The sequence below is a fragment of the Chiloscyllium plagiosum genome, unplaced genomic scaffold, assembly GCF_037043375.1.
Source record: "Chiloscyllium plagiosum isolate Xiang-an unplaced genomic scaffold, Cpla_swu_hap1 HiC_scaffold_37, whole genome shotgun sequence".
Taxonomy (NCBI): Eukaryota; Metazoa; Chordata; class Chondrichthyes; order Orectolobiformes; family Hemiscylliidae; genus Chiloscyllium; species Chiloscyllium plagiosum.
Genome location: NW_028270175.1, coordinates 51,876,469 through 51,896,408, shown reverse-complemented (window position 1 = coordinate 51,896,408; position 19,940 = coordinate 51,876,469).

The following is a 19,940-nucleotide window of genomic DNA, read 5'->3' as shown; positions in this document are numbered from 1 at the left end:
TTCTCCGACAATGTTGAAAATTACTCAACTATGTCCCGTCCCCTATAAGGATGATGACAACCTGAGCAATTATCTCCCCCTCAGTCTCATCACCACAGTCAAATTTGTGGGTGTTCTTTTTGACAGAGCAATCAAGCAGCACAAAAATAACATGCTCAGTGTGATTTCCGACAGGTCTCCATGTGGAGGTGATGCTGTTGTGGAAATTTCACTGGGTGACTAAGCCAGATCAGGCCAATGCACTGGCAGCTGGTGGAAGTTGAACACAATTAATGAAACATCGAGATCTAAAATCAATAACAGTGAATTTGAAGCCAATGTAACCTCCATTTTATTTCACCAATATATTTCACGATTGTAACCTCCATTTTATTTCACCAATATACTTTCACGAAGGAAATCTCCCGTGCTTTTCTGGTCTGGCCGAAAAAGTGACTCGAGACACAACAAACATGTGAAAAAATGTCAAATCGTCTCTGAAACGGTCAAGCAAGTCTCTCAATTGTATCAAACAGCTCCATGGTTTTAAAGGATGAATCTGGACAGAACACTCGGCCCCAGCCTCGGTTTCAGAAAATGTAATGGGCATCACAGTCTTGTCGACCCTGCAGAAACGTCCTTCCAAACATCTGAGAGCTTGTGAAAACATTCACAGACCTTTCCTGCAGACTGCGCAGAAACATCGTGAAAGGAGTAGGTCATTCAAAACATTGAACCTTCCCCATTCTAGTTCATGACCGAACATCTCCTCAATCCATTTTTCCCACAGAGTGTACACATTTTTTAATGTGATTGACCTTGGAAAATATTAAATCGGAACTGCACTAATCCCTTTTGTCCGTCTGATTTTGGATCCAACCCATTATAATTATATCTGATCCAAGATCTCCACATTGAACTCCTGCTCTCTCCCAATCCATTAAGTGTCTCAAATGCCTTGGCTTCCACAACCTTGCTTTGCAGAAAATTCCACACTGTCACCAGTCTCTGGGCGCTGGCATTTATTCTTATCTCAATGCAGAAGGGTCTGTTTGATTCGAATTCTGTGACCCCTTGTTTTAGACGTCCCAGTCAGAGGAATTATCAGCGTTACTTCAAATCTCTCTCGACCTGCCTTCACCGAGCTCAGCAATCATTTTCCCAATCTCCATGTAATACAGGCCCTGTCAACCTACAATCTGCTTCCACATCAACCTGTCATCGCAGAGATCAGTATGACCATCATCCTCTATACATCCTCAATGTCAGGTTTGTCCTTTATTAGGTCAGGAGAACAAAACTGCACGCAATACTGCAAATTGTTCGAGATGGAGTCTCACCAAGGTCTGTTCAGCGACAGTTAGACACCATTATTCCTGTACACAAATCCGTTGAAATTCAAGTCAACACGCCATTTAGCTTCCTAACTGCTTTCTGCTCCTGGAATATTGCTTTCAGTGTCTGATGTACAAAGAGATCAAGATCCTTTTCAGTGTTTCAGCTATCCAGTTGTTGGGTGTATGTGGACGAGTCAGCATGCCAATGCCATTCCTATTATTGACTCATGGCTTCTGAACGCACCGCCCTGCATGGACCTCGGAGGACTGCGCAGAAGGAAACAACAAAAAGCCCCCTTTTCGAGTAATGTTTTTGTTTATTCACTTTTAAAATGGTAGGTTGCTATTATATATTCCCAACAACGTGCAAAACGTAACATCTACTGACATCGATCTTCATCTGCCAAGTGTTTTCACATTCATTTCACTTGTCTCAATCACATTGGAGAGTTTTCACATTCTCCTCACCCACTCACAATCAGACATTATTTAGTGCCCTCTGCCATGTTGGAAATATTGCATTTGATTCACTCACCCAAATGCTTGATATGTATTAGGAATAGCTGGGGCCTAAGCACAGATTCTAATGACACCCCACGTGCCTTCCACTAAAAGAAAAACATTGCTTCATTCCCACTCACTCTTTCCTGTAAGCTGTCCCATTCTAAAGAATATTCATTTAGGAGGCTCAATTCCATAACATTTGGTTTTGTGCACTCGGACTAACACTTCACTGATATTCTTTCAGAAAACCCAAATGTGTTGTATCGATTCGTTCTTCATACTTTATCTCCCAGTCAGTTTCTCAAGCATAATTCACATGTCATAAATCTATGTTGCTTTCACTCCCAATAATTTCTTGAAAACCATCTCTTTACGAATTTCATTCTATTCCTTTTTTCTCACCAGACATAAAATTCCTATTATTACTGAGAAAAGTTTCTTTAAGTAGTGTTTTCTGCTGTGGAAATAGAACTGAAGTCATTCCTTCGTAGTACTGCCATTTCTCTGTTCTCCATTCTCTCGTTTTAAACTGGAAGGAGCCTGGCCTTGTTTACCTTTAGCTTTCGCACTAACATACTTTTAGAAGCTATAACAGTTCAGCCAAAATAAACTAGTCAATATACTTTTCAGTAACCCAGGAATTCCTACCTAAAGTTGCTCAATGATTGGCATTTCACAGCCATACAATCATAGCACCATAGACTCTACACCATCAGAAATACAGCACGGTCTACCTAAATCCCACTTTCCTACACGAGGTCCGTCGCTGGGAATTTTCTGGTACTTGAAGAGCTCGTCCAAGTACTGTTTAACGGTTGTATGTGTACCTGTGAAACACCTCTCCCAGAAAGCACATTCCAGACCCCCAACAAAAGCAATCCTCAAATCCTGTCTAAAGCACAATCACTTCACAAGTGTGCTCCCTTGTTCTTGGAACTTTTACGAAAAGGATCAGCTGTTGCCTATCCACCCTGCTCAAGGCCCTCGTAATCTTATCCTTCTGAATCACTTTCCGCTCAGCCTTCTCTACTCCAAAGTATAAAATCTGAGCTTATCCACCCTCTCGTCATGGTTGATAAGCTCCATCCCAGGGAACATCATGGTGAATCTAACCTGCAACCCCTCCAGTACAATCACACCCTTCCTGTAACATGGCTCCAGTGCTGCACACAGCATTCCATCTGTGGCAAAGCAATGCCCTGTTTCGCTCATATACGTACGTGTCAATGAATGAACACGATGCCGAACATCCCGTGTGCTTTCTTAACTAAACTAATGACCTGTCCAGTCACATTCCTGGATCTGTAGAGATGCACTCTCTGAGCTTTCTGGTGTGCTGCCATTCATTGAGTAACCCTGTCTGTTTCCTTCTTCGAAAGTGCATCACCGAATATTTATCAGGGTTACATTCCAGCTGCCTTTCATCCACCCATCTGACAATTCCATCTATATCTTCTTTTCACATAAGGTATTCCTCCGCACTGCTAACCATCCAAAAAATCTTTGTGTCAAACGTAAACTTACTTATTGCCCTCCCCACCCCTCCGCATTCACATCCATATCATTTATGAGTACCGGAAATAGAGAGGGACAAAACACTGATCCCTGTGATACACTTGGGTCACTGGTCTCTAGTCAGCCCAACAGTCTTCTATCACCAAACTATGGTTTCTCCCGTTAAGACAATATTGTTTGCAACTTGCTAAATTCCGCCGATATCATGAGATTTTAAAGACATTGTCAGGTCCCCATGTGACGTGTTTTCAAAGGCCTTGCTGAAAAACAAATAAACAACCTCCTTAAAAAAATCAATAAAATTTATTAGGTATGACTACAATCTCAAACATTCATGCTGACTCTCCCCGCTCAAACATTGTGTCTGTAAAAGGAGATTAATTTTCACTGTTCATGTATTCTCCAACAGTTTCCATGACATTGATCTCAAGCTCACTGGCATGTCGTTCCCAGACATATCTTCACCAGAATTCCTGTAATGTGAAACCACATTAGATCTTCTCGGGTCCAGTGTCACCTCCGCCTTTGTAAGAGTCAACTTTAGCATTTGGATCAGTGTCTTTCCTCTCTTTTCTCCAATGTAATTTTGAGGAACAAATTATCTGGACCTGGGGATTTGATCAATTGTATGCTACCCAAAACAATCAAATCTTGCTCGCATCTTCTGTCAATCTTCTCAGGATCTTTCCAGTCTATCTTCTCGGATTCTGCAATTGCATCTTCCTTCTCCGAAGTAAAACAGGTGTGAATCTCTCACGTAACATGTTGACAATCTTCATCAGCTTCATACGAAGGTTGTCCCCTTGGTTTCTAATGTGATCTAATTATTCCCTGGTTATTCTGTTCCGCTTGATGTCTTTGTGGAATATTTTGTGATTCTCCTTAAACTTTCCTGCTCACATTTCCCAATTTTTCTGTGTTATTCAGTCCCCTCTGTGTGAATTATCTAAGTTTCACTGAACTCACCCGTCATTTTTAATGCACTTGACAACATAGGCTGAGTTTCCTGGATTCGCAGAACGTCTTGGAAGAAATTACTTTTGATTCCCCAATACAATCAATATGCGTATTATCATCTCATCTGAAATGTTAGTATGACGTACATCTGGTTCGTCAGACATATCAATGTTCAACCAACCATGTTTGTATTACAATCTCGTCATTGATTTGAAGGACTTTATTTACAAAAGTATAATGGTCACACGGTGTTTCTGGGAGGCTTCCTGGATGTTCCTCCATGAAGATAAGCACAAAGAAACGGCTTAGTTTCCCTGTAATGACTCTATTCTCTCCTACAAAATGATCCTTTTCGCACACTCACCATTCAACAATTGACCTTGCTTGCGTTTTCTTTCAATTATCGGTAGAAGACTTTCGCCAATATTTATGATTCCCGTTACTTTACACTCTTGTTCTCATTCTGATTTCCTTATTAGTTACTTATTCTCCCTTGTTGGGTCCTAATTTTCCCTGAATCAATGGCTTGTCACAATATTTTCAATTTATCTAAGCTGCTTACTCCGGTCTCGTGTCATCTTATGTTTTGTTGTCCATTATTGAGTCACCTTTCCCTTTTGATGTTTTCATCTTGAAGGGATAAATGTGAATTGTTCACCTTAGTGTTTCTATAAGTATCAGGCAGTGTCTGTCTTCGAATTCACATTTCCAATTCACTGAAGCTAACTTGCCCTCACATCTTCTTGACATGCATGATTCAGGTTGTTGGGCAAAAGTTCCAAAACAGAAATCAAAAACCGGATTGTATTCAAATGTTACTGTGAAAAAAATAATGTGCTATGATCACAATACCCAAAACTCCTTTATCCCAAGGTTTCCACTGACAACGTCTGATCACACAACATCAACTCCAAAACAGCCTGATCTCTCGGTTCGTGGTCAATACACTGTTGAATCAAACCATCTCATACACACACATGAGGTCCATTTTTCCCAACATTAGCATTCATTTGGATTGACCCTGTTTCGATGCATCTAGAATTTGTGTTGTAACTTGAATTATTACTGCAGTACCTACAAACATATATTTCCAATTTCCTGTTTTATAATATGCCCGACATTTATGTAACAGTTTTCTCTTTGATATATAACTTCCATCAATGCTAGTCAGTTCTTGATGTTTCTAAGCTCTATTTTACCAGGTTCAGTAGAGTTTGAACGACGTGGGTTGTTGGGAAAATTACAGTGGATTCAGCCAGACCTACTTTGAGTTGTTTTTAAGATTATCCCTCTGCATCTTCTCTTGTTCCTCTCAACTGTAATTGTGATATTTATACCAGGTCTACTGTTATTTTGATGGAGGAGAGAAGCAGAGTGGTCTTTCAGCAAAGCTGTGCATTCATCGAGACAACTGAAACTGCTCTAACCTGAATGGGAACTTTATACCAGGCTGGAAAAATATTGCTGCTGCTGTACAGTATCTTAGTGAGATCACATCTGGAATTGTGTGTACAGATTTCGTCTCCACACTGAAAAAGGCACATCAAATATTGGTAGCTCTGTTGGTGCACTCAACTGGCTCCTGCAGTGAAGGTCTGACCTTCTCAGGAAATGATGATAAGTTTGATCACATGCCCATCGGATTTTACAAGATTGGAAGATGATCTTATTTTTTACTTCGAGCACCAGAACAGAAGCCAATTGCACAGTAAATTGAGGCATCCATTGCACTTCTCCAACGTTTACACAGGAACAACACAAGGATATTGAGGCCTTCGACCCTGTTAAATCAATACAAGACGAGGCTATTCGGCCCGTAGAGCCTGATGAGACCAATCAGTCTCTCGAACCTGTAATACTGGACCCAGATTCTGGATCAATAGTGCTGGAAGAGCACAGCAGTTCAGGCAGCATCCAAGGAGCTTCAGCAAAATCGACGTTTCGGGCAAAAGCCCTTCATCAGAAATGATGAAGGGCTTTTGCCCGAAACGTCGATTTTGCTGAAGCTCCTTGGATGCAGCCTGAACTACTGTGCTCTTCCAGCACCATTGATCCAGAATCTGGTTTCCAGCATCTGCAGTCTGTTTTTACCATACTGGACACAGAGTCGGCCATGCAACCCCAGTACCCTGATACACAGCAACATGATCAGTCCATTCAGCCTCCTCAATCTGTAAATCAGGAACTGGAAGCAGTCGCAGAGTGACTGAAGGGTGATATGCAGGGTTAACATGAGTTCATTGAGTCATCGAGACTGTTGCATTGGAATTGGAAAAGGATGCAAGCTCAATGAGGCTCATTATGGGAAAGAAGGAAGACGTTCACCTCACAAGTCTGTTGTATGCGAACAGGATGAAGCCAAATACTCACTCAGTCCTATTTCAGGGTGAGGCCGTTCAATGTCTCCCGCCTGTTGCGGAGGAATATGAGGAGAATCTTCATCCCCTCAAACCATTACATATCAACAGGAAGATTCCATAAGGTCTCTGAGACTTTGGCCTCAATAATAGTAAAAACAACCGCGACGATTATGTGGAAACACCAGAAAAACAATAGTCAACCCCTTTTGTGCACAAGGAAGAGAATGAGTCCATTTAGCCACTGCTGTCTCATGAACAGCAGCGAGAGCAGGTGACTTCACGCTTTGTGCCAATTACGTAGCATTGGATGGAACGGAGAGATTTTTGAAAGGTAAGAATTTGTAATTATCACCCTCGGGATGGAATGTAAAGTAGCGAAAAACTTAAGAAAGATTGTTAAAATCAATTATTCAGTAATTGATGACAGGAAATTTGAAAAGACAAACCACTATCCATCAAAATCAACATGATTTTACAAAGAACGAGTCGTGTTTCAATTATTACCTAAAGCTCTTTAGAGATGTGAAAAGCAAGCTGGATAATGGGGATTCTGGAAATGTGATATTTCGACTTCAACAAGGCTTCGAATAAGCCGTGTATAAAAGATTAATCTGTAAAATAAGATCGCATATGGTTACAAGTAATTTATTAGCTTGGATATTAAATTGCAGAACCAACGAAATGCAGTGAGATTCAATAAATGTGTCATTTTCTGTTTGGCAAAATGCAACTTTTTGAGTACGGTAGGGTTCGGCACCCATACCATAACTGTTTGCAATCCAAACCGTTACTTATTTGAGGGAATATTCTATAACCAATTTATCAGGAGACACAAACTCATATTTGAAATTTAAATGAAGATGTTGCGTGCAATTCTGGTCTCCCTCCTATCGAAAAGTTGTTGTGAAACTTGAAAGGGTTCAAAAAAGATTTACAAGCATGTTGCCAGGGTTGGAGGATTTGAGCTACAGGGAGAGGCTGAACACACTGGGGCTGTTTTACCTGGAGCATCGGAGGTTGAGGGGTGACCTTACGGAGGTTTACAAAATTATGAGGTGAATGGATAGGATAAATAGACGAAGTCTTTTCCCTAGGATCGGGGAGTGCCGAACTAGAGGGCATAGGTTTAGGGTGAGAGGGGAAATATATAAAAGAGACCTAAGGGACAACTTTTTCACACAGAGGGTGGGACGTGTATGGAATGAGCTGCCAGAGGATGTGGTGGAGGCTGGCACAATTGCAACATTTAAGAGACATTTGGATAGGTATATGAATAGGAAGGGTTTGGAGGGATATGGGCCGGGTGCTGGAAGGTGGGACTGGATTAGATTGAGATATCTGGTCGGCGTGGACATGTTGGATCGAAGGATCTGTTTTCATGCTGTACATCTCTATTACTCTTTGACTGTATGTAAAAAATGTAAATGGATATGGATATATATATGGATAGGTTGGGCCAACATTTGGCAAAAGAAAATGAATAGTGTAACAGAAAGAGAACGTCTTATCCAAATAGAGAGAGACTTCAGAATGCTTAGATGCTTAATGCTCGCGTGTCCTCACACATATCACCGAAAGCTGAGATGCAGATGCAGCAGCTAATGGGAAAGTTCTGTGCAATTTTAGCATTTATTTATCAAACAATCGATTATAAGGAGAGGGAGATCACAATTGAGTGCACAGTTTAACTGTCCTGACTGCAGGAAGGATGTAGTTGCATTTGAGGCAGTTCAGAAGAGGTTCACCAAATTGATTCCAGAAATGTGGAGTTTGACCTCTGAAGAGATATTGAGTAATTCAGTCCTATACTCTCTGTAAGTTAGAAAAATGAGAGGAGATCTCATTGACGTATGTCGGATGCTAAAGGTGATTAACAATGTAGGAGTGGACATTTCCTCATATTGACTAATCTAGAACAGGAGATCACATTTTTTTAGAATAAGGTGGAACAGAACAGGGGTGAGGGAATCTTACTTCTCTCAAATGGTTGTAAATCTGTGCGATTCTCTTCGCCAGAGTGCTGGGGATGATGGGGCATAGGTAAGTTAAGGGAATGGAGAGCGGCCAGGAAAGTGCATTTGAGGCAGAGATGACATAGCCATGATTGCGTTAAATGGCGGAACAGGCTCAAAGAGCTGAATTGTTTTGTGATGAAACTAAGATAAGCAGGAAATTAAATTATCAAGGGAAGTTAGAGAGTATGGAAATGGATATGGACAGGTAAAGTCAGTCAGTAATAGTTTGGTAGTGGAATTTAAATTAACATATAACATGTCATTTTGTTTTCAGGAAGACGGGAAGGCATTATGTTACTGAAATGTAGATAGAATACTGGACTTAGTGATGCAGTGCACACTGGAGGTTTCACTCTGAACCGTTCAGACGTCGGACGTGGTGCGCCATCTCCCTAATTGTCTGCTCCATGATGTTCCCAGTGTCCTATTGGTCTGATTCACTATATATTTCCTCCGTCACCAAATGGTGACACTGACGTCGACATACGAGGAGATGATCGATATGTCACCGCCCTCCTGCCTGGAAAGTTCCGTATCAAAGATGTTGAATGAAAGTGTGACCCTAACAACTGGTGGCAGCACGGTCCACCCCCTGGTGCGAAGCTGAAGGTCGTGTTGAAGGAGGTGACACTGTTCTGTGACGAGTTCATTGTGCCATCAGTGCCCCCTTACACTCTGCTCCTGCATTAAGTGTAGCTTGAGAAGCTGCTCTTGGAATACCATGGGTGGATACGGCCAACCCCTTTCCCCAAACGCACTCACTCCGTGATTTCAGATCAACCTCTCTCTTCAGCCTCTGCTCTTTTGTTGGTAATGCTATGCTCCCAGTTGCGAAAACTACAGCCCCCATGCTTCATTCAGAGTTGGGTCACTCATCCTCATCAATCCCTGAATATCTGAGGAAGCTCACAGCACAACCTCCAGCAAACCAACCTCAGCACCTTCACTTAAATTTCATGGACAGGAGTCAGTCAGAAGCCTCTCAGTGACAAGTTAGATGCCTGTCTTTACAAAATTACGAGGGGAGCTTCCTCATGTGATTGACCACTCGATCATCGGAAAAGGACAAACAGAGACGCTCGGTGTACAGGCAAAGAGCAGGTTTCAAAGATGTGAGAAAAAGCTGCTGAAACTCCCCTATCTAACATGGAGAAACACATGGGACACACCAGAGGTGAACACCACTTCATTGTTTCTGAGCTTCATAATGCCAGCAATCCATACACGAGGGAGCTAAATGTGACCCATACCCGAGTTGTACAGGAGAACATAAGGTATACATTTTGCACATTGCTTCTGAGCTTCTTAATGTTGTAGCCGGGAATACATGGATATGAGCACGAAATTCAGGTTAAGGTACAGAAGTACAGACATTTGCATTATCATTGAATGATTACCTGATAAGCAAGTTGCAGAAATGTGGGTGTTCTCAAAGAAATTGGACTAGGTTGAGGAGTCAGCTTTTGATGGGTCCAATATCAGGAACGAGAACATAAAATAAATGTGGCGACAGATCAGCTGAAATGGACAGTGATATCAGATACTCAATCTACCTCAGAGAATCAGACACCACAAACCAAATAAGATATCTGTGCACTTTGGAGTAATGTGCAGACCAGACTAATGTACTGCTCAATGCACCCCAACAATCTGTGTAGATCGAGCAGGCCACACCAGTCCATGAGCTGCCTGTCCAGCATGGGGATCCTTGCAGCGAATAGCAGTGAATTACTCTGTAAAGCAGGAGCAGTTGCCCTCCCGGAAAGTACAACTGTGTGCAACACTCCTGTACATTGCTCACGACCACTGTGTTCGATCACTGTCCACTTGGGGAATCTTGTTGCCCATGCTGGAAGTGACAGGATGTGCAGCTCCTATTCATTTGGAGCTCCATATCTCAACTGTTCCAGGGGATGTGGAACATCTCGTCAAGAGAAAGATGAACGCTTACGTATGTTTGAGGGGGCAAGGATCAGACAGGGCTTGAAAGATTTCCAAGGTAGTCAGGAAGGAACTGAATAATGGACTAAGGGAGAGCTAGAAGGAGGCATGAAATATGGGTCGGATTAAGCAAAACCAGAACGAATTCTATACTAATGTGGGGAACAAGTGGATGGCCAGAGCGAGGGTAAGGCTGATCAGGGTATGTGGAGGATACTTTCACCTGGTCTCGGAGGAGGTAGGGGATGTCTTTACTGAATACTTTGCTTCAATGTTCTCTCCTGAGAGGAACCTTGATGTTTCTGAGGACAGCGTGAAACAGAGTGATACTCTGGAACAAGTTGATGTGAGGAAAGAGAATTTGCCAAAGTTTTTTGAAAAACACACAGATAGATAAATTTCTTGGGTCAGGCACAAGAGATTGTTTTGGTATTGATCTTATCGCCTTCACTGTCCACTGGAGTAGTGCATGGTGATTTGAGGGTGGAAATGTTATTCCTTGTACAAGAAAGGGAATAATCATGGCAATTACAGACCAGTGATTCATATATCAGTGGTTGGCAAATTATTGGATGAGATTCCAAGAGAGAGAATTCCTGATTACTTGGAAAACCATAGTTTGATTAGATAGACTCAGCATGGCTTTTGAACGGTGGCTCATGCCTCACAATTCTTATTGAATTCGTTGACGATATGACAAAACACGTTGTTGAAGGTAGAACAGTGGATGTGTTGTAAATGGATTTTAGCAAGGCGTTTGAAAATTTTCCATTTGGTAGGCTTATTCGCAAAGTCAGGAGACATGGGATACAGGTTGACCTAGTTATCTGGATCCAGAATTGGTAGTCCCATAGAAGACAGAAGCTCGGTGACTAGTTGTGTTCTGCAGAGGTCGGTTCTGGGATTTCTGCTCTTTGTGATCTTTATGAATGAATACGATGTGGAATTGGAAGAGTGGCTTAGGAATTTTGCTGATCACACAAAGATTGATGGAGTTGTGGACAGTGTGGAATATTATTGTAGGTTTCACCGAGACATTGATAGGATGCAGAACTGTGCTGATAAGTGGCATATGAAATTCAATCTGGAAAAGTGCGAATAATATATTTCGGGAGTTCAAATTTGAATTTGAATACAGCATACAGGATTAGAGGCATAATTACTGGTAATGTGGAAGAACAGTGGGATCTTAGGGTCCATGTCAACATATACCTCAAAGTTGCCACACAGATTGATCGAGTTGTTAAGAAGGCACATGGTGTGTTGGCTTCCATTAGCAACGGAATTGACTTTAAGAGTCGCGGCTGTACAAAGCCCGGATTCAGCCATTGCTATGAATTTGCAAGTGTGCCCTGTGCCTTTAATAGCGAGTGAATGGTATTCTGTACACAAATAGTGTTCACAAGCACCTGGGCTATGACTAGCTAGCAGTCTCAGAGTGTCGAGAAAAATGAAAAATATATGTAACATCCCGCTGTGAAATAGATAGCTGGGTTTTGCTTGCTATTTTGACAATAATTCGAATTTAACCGAGCAGTTTAAATTATGGCACAGGATACTAAAATTGAATCGATTTTGTATTCATTGTTTGCCAAAATTGAACCAATGAGACGATCGATATTGGGATGATAAAGAGGTAGTCAGTTTAAATGTTACACAGAGAGTAAACAGCCATCGAGAGAGACTGACATTTAAAACACTCTCTAACAAGGGTACCTTTTTTGTATGAAGCATCTTTACCGTAGAAGACAGAAGACAATACAGGGAGATCCTAGCCAATGATGTAGGACATTGAAGACGGCAAATGCTGTCTGGTTCAGAAATTACGTTTATGTAATTTTAATGCAAGGTTTGGTTGGAATACTACGTGTTGTAATGTTGGAAGCGGATTACAATCAGTTTAGATAATGGTAGGCTTGAGCTATGCATAGTTGTTATCTAATGCTCAATTTTAGACAAAGGAAATGTCATAACACCGCACTTGAAATATTGTGTTCAGTTCTGGTCGACGTATTACACGAAATATGTGAAGTTCTAAAGAGGATGCAGAGGAGCAGCAGAAATACTGACGCTGGCCACGCAGAGCGACTGAAATGTTGAGAAAGTCACCACTCCGAAAAGTAAATACTGGCAGATTTCCCGCGTCTATATATAGCTCAGTGTGTGTACTGTGTGTGTACTGATGACTGTGTATCTTTGTGTGCATGTGCATCTGTGTATCAGTATTTGTCTCTGTATGACTGTGTTAGTACCTGTGTGACTGCATCAGGCTGTGTGCGCGTGAGTGTCTATCTATATTCAATTTCGTGTGAATCTTTGTAAATTTATTCAGCTCTGTGTGTCTCTGTGTGTATCGCTGTGCACGGCATCTTCACCACGAACACACGCACACACACACACACACACACACTGAAAGAGGGAGGATTACTTATTTTACTGAGGCCCCTCAGAGTGCAACATGATCATGGAGAGTAATGTCTGTGCTTGCTGTGAAATGTCGAAGGGACTTGTCTGAAGATTAGTCGTGACAGACTGTGCACACTAAAGTGTATTTCCATTGCAATCGTATCCAAGCATCTCCGACAGGACCATTTGTAAAATGATGTGATGAAGTTATTGTACATTCTTTAATTTGAAATCATTTGTAATGCAATCCTACCAGTTAGAAGTGAGAATGGGTTTAAAAGTTCTGAAACTGGCTCAGTGGTGATGGCAATATGTCAAGAACAACATTACTCTGTATCAGACAAAACTGCTCTGTGATTCCAAAGACAGTATTTGAAAAACTAAACAGCCCTGCATCGTGAGAGTTTCACAGTATTTGATGTCGTCTCAGAGAAAAACGAAAGCACATCTGCCACTTGTGCAGTTGCTTGGGGAAGTCATTATATGTGTATAAACTTCACAGGGCAGGCTGATGAAGTGGGGGGCTGGAGTTGATGCCAATTCCAATTGACTTACTCGAAAGACTACAGAGACAGCATTTCACAGAGATACATACAGAGATACAAACATAACTGCAAATATTAAACAACCACCACAGAGACATGTAAATATGGGGACTTACATGCAAACACGTGCACACTCGAACACATCGAAATTTCTTTAAGACAGAAATAGGTTTTTCATTCTTCGGGTATTCGGTGGTCAGTTGAAGAAATCACGAGAATACAGCAGAGAAGCATTTCAACCATGATCAATTGGCACAGCAGATCACTGGGTTAAATGTCCTAATTCTGCGAAAATTACTATTTCCTGAAGTGAGTCATTTTAAATGGTCGAACTTAAATACAGATTGCAGGTTCAAAGGCAGGATTCTTGGCAGTGTGGAAAAGCAAAGGGATCTTGAAGTCGATGTCCATAGACCCTTCAAAGTTGCCACCCAATTTGAACGTTGTTCAGAACGCACATGGCGTATTAGCTTTCATTAGCAGCTCTAAAGAGCCCTAGTTAGATAGCACTTGGAATATTGTGTTCAGTTATGGTCGCCTTATTATAGAAAGAATATGGAAGCTTTTGTGTGAGTGCAGTAGAGATTTACCAGGATGCTGCCTGTACTGGGAGTGGGGGAGGGGGTATTACTGTTGAAGAAAGGTTGTGGGATCGAGGGCTTTTTTTTCTCATTGGAGTGATGAATGGTGAGAGATGACTTGACAGAGGTGTGCGCGATGACGAGAGGCACAGATAGAGTGCATAGCCAGAAATGTATTTCCCAAGGCGGAAATATCGATCACAATGAGACCATAATATTAGGGTGATTGCAGGAAGGTTGAATAGAGATATCCGAGGCCTTTTATTACACGGCGAGTGATAGGTGTTTGGAATGAGTTGACAACAGGTGTCGTGGAATCAATACATTAGGGACATTTAATCCACTCTTGGATAGTCACATGGATGATCGTAAAATGAAGGTATGTAGTATAGGTTAATGTTAGAGTAGGATAAAAGGTCGGCACAGCATTGAGGGCTGAAGCGCTGTAGTGTGCTGTACTCTTTTATGTTCTATGTTCTAATTTCCTATACTCTTGTATGCCACCTGGAATTCCGTTAAATTCAGTGGAGGCAAAATTTGGTATATATTTCATTGAAGAGATTTAATGGACATGTGTACAGTTTTCAAGGGCTGAATGGTTAAGATTTGTAACTCATTGTTGAATCATTGTGTCTCAAAACACAGATGATTGTTTTGAGAGGAACACATTTGAGAATAAGGGCATTCACATTTTAAACTGAAGCAGGGATGTTCATTTCTTTTTAGCGTTCTGTGAGCTGTGGAATTCTCATCCCCAAAAAGCAGTGAAGAATTGGTTACTGAAAACATTCAAGGTTCAGTTCCATAGATCTTTGATGATCAAAAGAATCCATGTCAGTTGGGAACAAACAGTTAAAAATCACAAAACACAAGGTTATAGTCCAACAGGTTTAATTGAAAGCACACTAGCTTTCGGAGCGACGCTCCTTCATCAGGTGATAGGAACCTGGACTATCACCTGATGAAGGAACGTCGTTCAGAAAGCTAGTGTGCTTCCAATTAAACCTGTTGGACGATAATCTGGTGTTGTGTGATTTTTATCTTTGTTCACTCCAGTCCAACACCGGCATCTCCAAATCATGGGAACAAACAGGAAAATGTTATGCAGCAATATTCACATCAACAATGCACATTCAAAATGGTGCAGCAGGCTCGAGGGGCTAAATGACCAACTGCTGCTCGCAATCCATGTGGTGTACTCTCACTCACTCCCTTGATGCTGTCAAGAGTGTTGCGCCGGAAATGCACAGCAGGTCAGGCAGCATTCGAGGAGCAGGAAAATCGTCGTTTTGGGCAAAAGCCCTTCATTAAAAACACTTCTTTCTTAATGAAGGGCTTTTGCACGAAACATAGATTTTCCTGCTCATCGGATGCTGTCTGACCTACTGACCTTTCCGGGCGCCACAGGCTTGATTCTAATCTCCATCATCTGCAGCACTCACTTTCGCCTCTCGATGCTGTTACAGAATGAAAGGAAGATCCCATTCAGCCAGTCAGTATCGATACAATAAGATAGGAGGATGACATTCTGCCCCTCTACTTTTTACAAAGGGTTAGGGTGAAGTCATTCAACCGTTTGAGTACATTACACAGAACAGGAGGAGGCCGTTCAACATTTCTAGGCTGCTGCATAGGAACAAGGGAGCACTGGCAATATCAGGCAATATACAGTAGGGATGGATGTTTATTGTCAGGTTGGAAAGCTTTAAGTTGGTGGAGTGCCACAGAGTTAATTACGAGATTAACATCTATTTAGAATCTGTCAATGGTTTGGATGAGTGTACTGATGGAATTGAGCTCAATTAGATCAGCAAACAAGATAGGCATTTAGTAAGATGTCACGTGGTGGTAGAGAGTCTGTAAGGGTATATCGACAGGTGGGTTATGTGCAAACCTTCAGCAGAAGCAGTATAACCAGGAAGAACGAAACTCTTGCTGTGACAGAAGTGTAAGACAACAGTTTACTAATTTAATGGAGAGAGATCACAAATTTTAGTGGCACAAAGTAATTTGTGCGTCCTGCTACATAAATCACACAAGGTTAGTATGCAGATGCAGCAAGTGATTAGGGCGTTATATGGGATGATTCTACTTCATGCAAATGCTATCAGGATGCTTCACTGCATCTGTACAGAACATTTCTGAGGCCACATTTGATGCATTGTATGTAGTTATGATTCCCTAAACTGAAAATAAATATACCCAATTGTTTTCACTTTACTTGTTCCCGGAAGAAGACCATTTTCGGTCATAAAGCACGGAAACTTACCCTTCCGTCGAAAGTGTCCATGCTGACCAGGTGCCCTAAATTAATCTTGTCCCATTTGGCAGCATTTGAACCATTTCTGTCGAAAGCATTCCTTTTAATGTATCCATCCAAATGGCTGTTAGATGCTGTAGTGGTCCCAGCTTCCAACAGATCATATGGCAATTACTTCCACACATTCCGTAAAAAGGTTACCACATTTGTACTTTTTAAATATTTCACCTCTCAACTTAAATCTATGTGCTCCAGTTTTGGAATCCACCTCGGTAGGAAAATGACCTTGGTGATTCACCATCTCCATGCCCTTCTTGATTTAATAAACATTGAGAAGGCCAAACGATTTCAGAGTCGAGAATGAGAGGTGCGTAGCTGATGGACATTTTCCGTGGCATGGTATACTAGAAGTTAGGATTCAAATTTAAGAAAAAAATGCTTTCGTTTTAACACAGTTACTATGACAACATGAATTTATTGGACAAAAAAAAAATGAGAACACATATGAACATACCTTCAAAATTGCTCAGCCACCAAGAGAGTATAATTCTAAATTATAAGTTGCTCCGGCATGGAAGAGGGAACAGCGATGGAGTCATTCGGTCCAGATAATTTTCAAGGAGGCCTCACGTAGTCCAGTTTAGTGGTCAGATAACACTATTGTCTGTTTCAGTAAGAGATGAACAAAATGTAATCTGTTGGAGAAGGCACGGCTTATTGCTTACTCTCTTTCCTTGTTCCTTCTCACAGTGAGAGGTGAAAATACATCATTCATTTTTAGCAAAAGTGAAAGATTCCTGTTGATGATTCAATGGAATCTTTCCAATGCCTGAAGCAAGATCCAACTGTTCCAGGATGAAATCGCATTGCCAACAGCTTGAGTGAGCAGAATAACCTGACAGGGAGAACAGCATTTGGGGCAATCTAATTTCGCCACTTTTCTTGAATTTAGCTGTTGTTTGGGCAAACACTTTCGAGTTAATATTCTGCAGGTTTTTCTTTTCTGTTTGTCTTCAGATATGTGTATGTATGTGTTTGTGTACACCTGTGTGCGTAACTCTGTGTATGTCTCGGTGTGTGTCTGTTTATTTGCATGTCTGTGTGTGCGAACCAACTGCATCTCTGTATGCATTGAAAGAGAAGTATTGATGCACATATTTGTCCGAATTGCTTGTCATGTATCATTGCATCATAGCTTGAGTAACTTTGCTTTGGTTATTTTTCCAAATTATTTATATATATTTTAGCAGTGTAGTTGATATATATATATGTATGTATATCTGAATTGTCCCTCACAAAGGACCTGACCTACTCTGAGACCTATATCAATGGCCATATCACCAGCCTGGTTACAATTAAAATTAGACCTGACCAATGAAGGAGCAGGACCAGTAAATGAAGGTGTGACCCTGTTATGGAACTTGGCCTGACCACCCAAAACATTCTTAGCCTGGCAGCCCAGACCGTGTATTCGTAAGTTGTTTTGGTAATTGCACAGTGAAAACAACTGGAATAAACTGGCTGGGTTGACTATTAGTTTGTAAAACAGACAGAAAATGTCATTTACAAAATTGCGGAATGAAACACAAAGAACAGAATATAGAATACCCACAGGACTCAGAATATCTCGAAACTAGACTTAATTATGGTGATCCGAATATACACAACAGTCCCATAAGCAAACCCCTTAAACACAGAGCACAAAGGTGACTCAAAGGTTCATATTTCGAAATTAGAAGGGCAGAAGTAGAGTGGGTCTCACAGCCTGTTCGCACACAGCCCACTGTACAACTGACTCTCACAAGAGTTCAGATTATTGGACTGACCACTCCACTTTCATTATCCAGGTCACTTCTAAACTATAAGCTTTGGTCTACAGTCTTGTGTTTATGTGTAAACAAAATGGCCTCATGATACCCATTTCTCGTCTGTACACAGCCGATTCTGAGTTGCGAGTGTTTAACAGCTGCTCTGAACAAAAAACGAGGAGACATTATCCTTGAGAAAATGAACAGCTTTCAGAAAAAAAGACCAGTTTACTGAGATCGTTCCCCTTAAAAAATGAACCATCAATATCCAAAGATGGCTGATTTTTAAACAAACCCTCAAAACAATTGTTTATTACTCTAAAACATGAACATGCACTACATTGTTGACTCACATGCAAACACGCACAAACACATTCGATTTCAGGACGTGGCACACCGCCACCAAACGCCTCTGTATCACATTGGAGTCTCGGTGATTCATTGGTAATGACGTGTTCGCAACTTGCCTCATGCACAATTGTCAAATTGAATGGCTGCAACAACAAGTTCCATCTAAACAGTGTGGCGTTTTTGTGTTTAAATTTCTCCACAAATCTCAGTGGTTATGGCCAGTGAATAGAATTGTCTCGGATGCTTTGCTAGTAATTTAAACACTGATATGTTTCAACATCAACTCCAAGTTCAAAATCTCTTTCGCCACGATACAATATTTCTGTTGATGAACATTCAACTGCCTTGAAAAATACCCGATGCTTCTTTCTACCCACGCCATCCTTTTGCAGGATCACTACACCAACACCGACATCATTGGTATTGATATCCAATTTGAAAGATTTTGTGTATTTGGTGGTTAACACTGTTTTAGGCTGTCACATGCCCTTTAACAGTCCGCTGTTCAATGAAACTCCTTGCCTTTCTTTCGTAACAGTTCGTTTAGTGGATCAGCTACACTGCTAAAATCCCGCACCAACTTTTGATAAAGTCCACTGAATCCCAGGAACGGTGGTACTGCTCACTTCGTCGACGGTGTGGCAAATTCCCTAACTACTTTCGTTTTCGCATCTCTTGGGGCCATCTTTTCCGTCTCCGATAACATGGCCCGGGAAGGTGACTTGGGATTTGGCAAATTCATGCTGAGCTATATTTAGCACCAAACCTGCTTTCCAAAATTTATCCATCAAAACCGATAAATGTTGTGAATGTTCCTTCCATGAATGACAAAAAATTACCAGGTCAACAATAAGGACCACACAGTTGGCAAGTGACATTATTAGTCAGTCTCTGCAATGTGGTTAGTGAGTTTGTCATACCAAATAGCCTGGCTTTGAAATGTACAGTCCAACAGGTATAATGAAATCCGAATCTGTTTTTGCTTTCTCTATCAGAAGTAATCGCTAATAACCTCTCACCAAGTCCAACGTAGAAATGCATGCTCCTTGGCCCAATTTTTCGACACAGTCGACCAGCCGCAGAAGTTGATATACATCAGTCTTTGTAAATGCGTTGACTTTGCAACAGTCCGCACGTAAACGTTGTGAATCATCTGGCTTTGGCAACAGCACTGTGAGTGAGCTCCAGTCATTGTAACTCACTTCGATTTTGCAATCTTGAAGCAAACAATCTATCTCCTTCGGTACCTGTACCAACTTTAGAGGGTTAAGGCTCTCAGGATGTTGCTTACACGGAACAGAATCGCTTATATTTACATCACACGCAATTAGATTACTAATCCCGTTTACTTCTGCATATCTCCACATGCGACGGTAAGAAC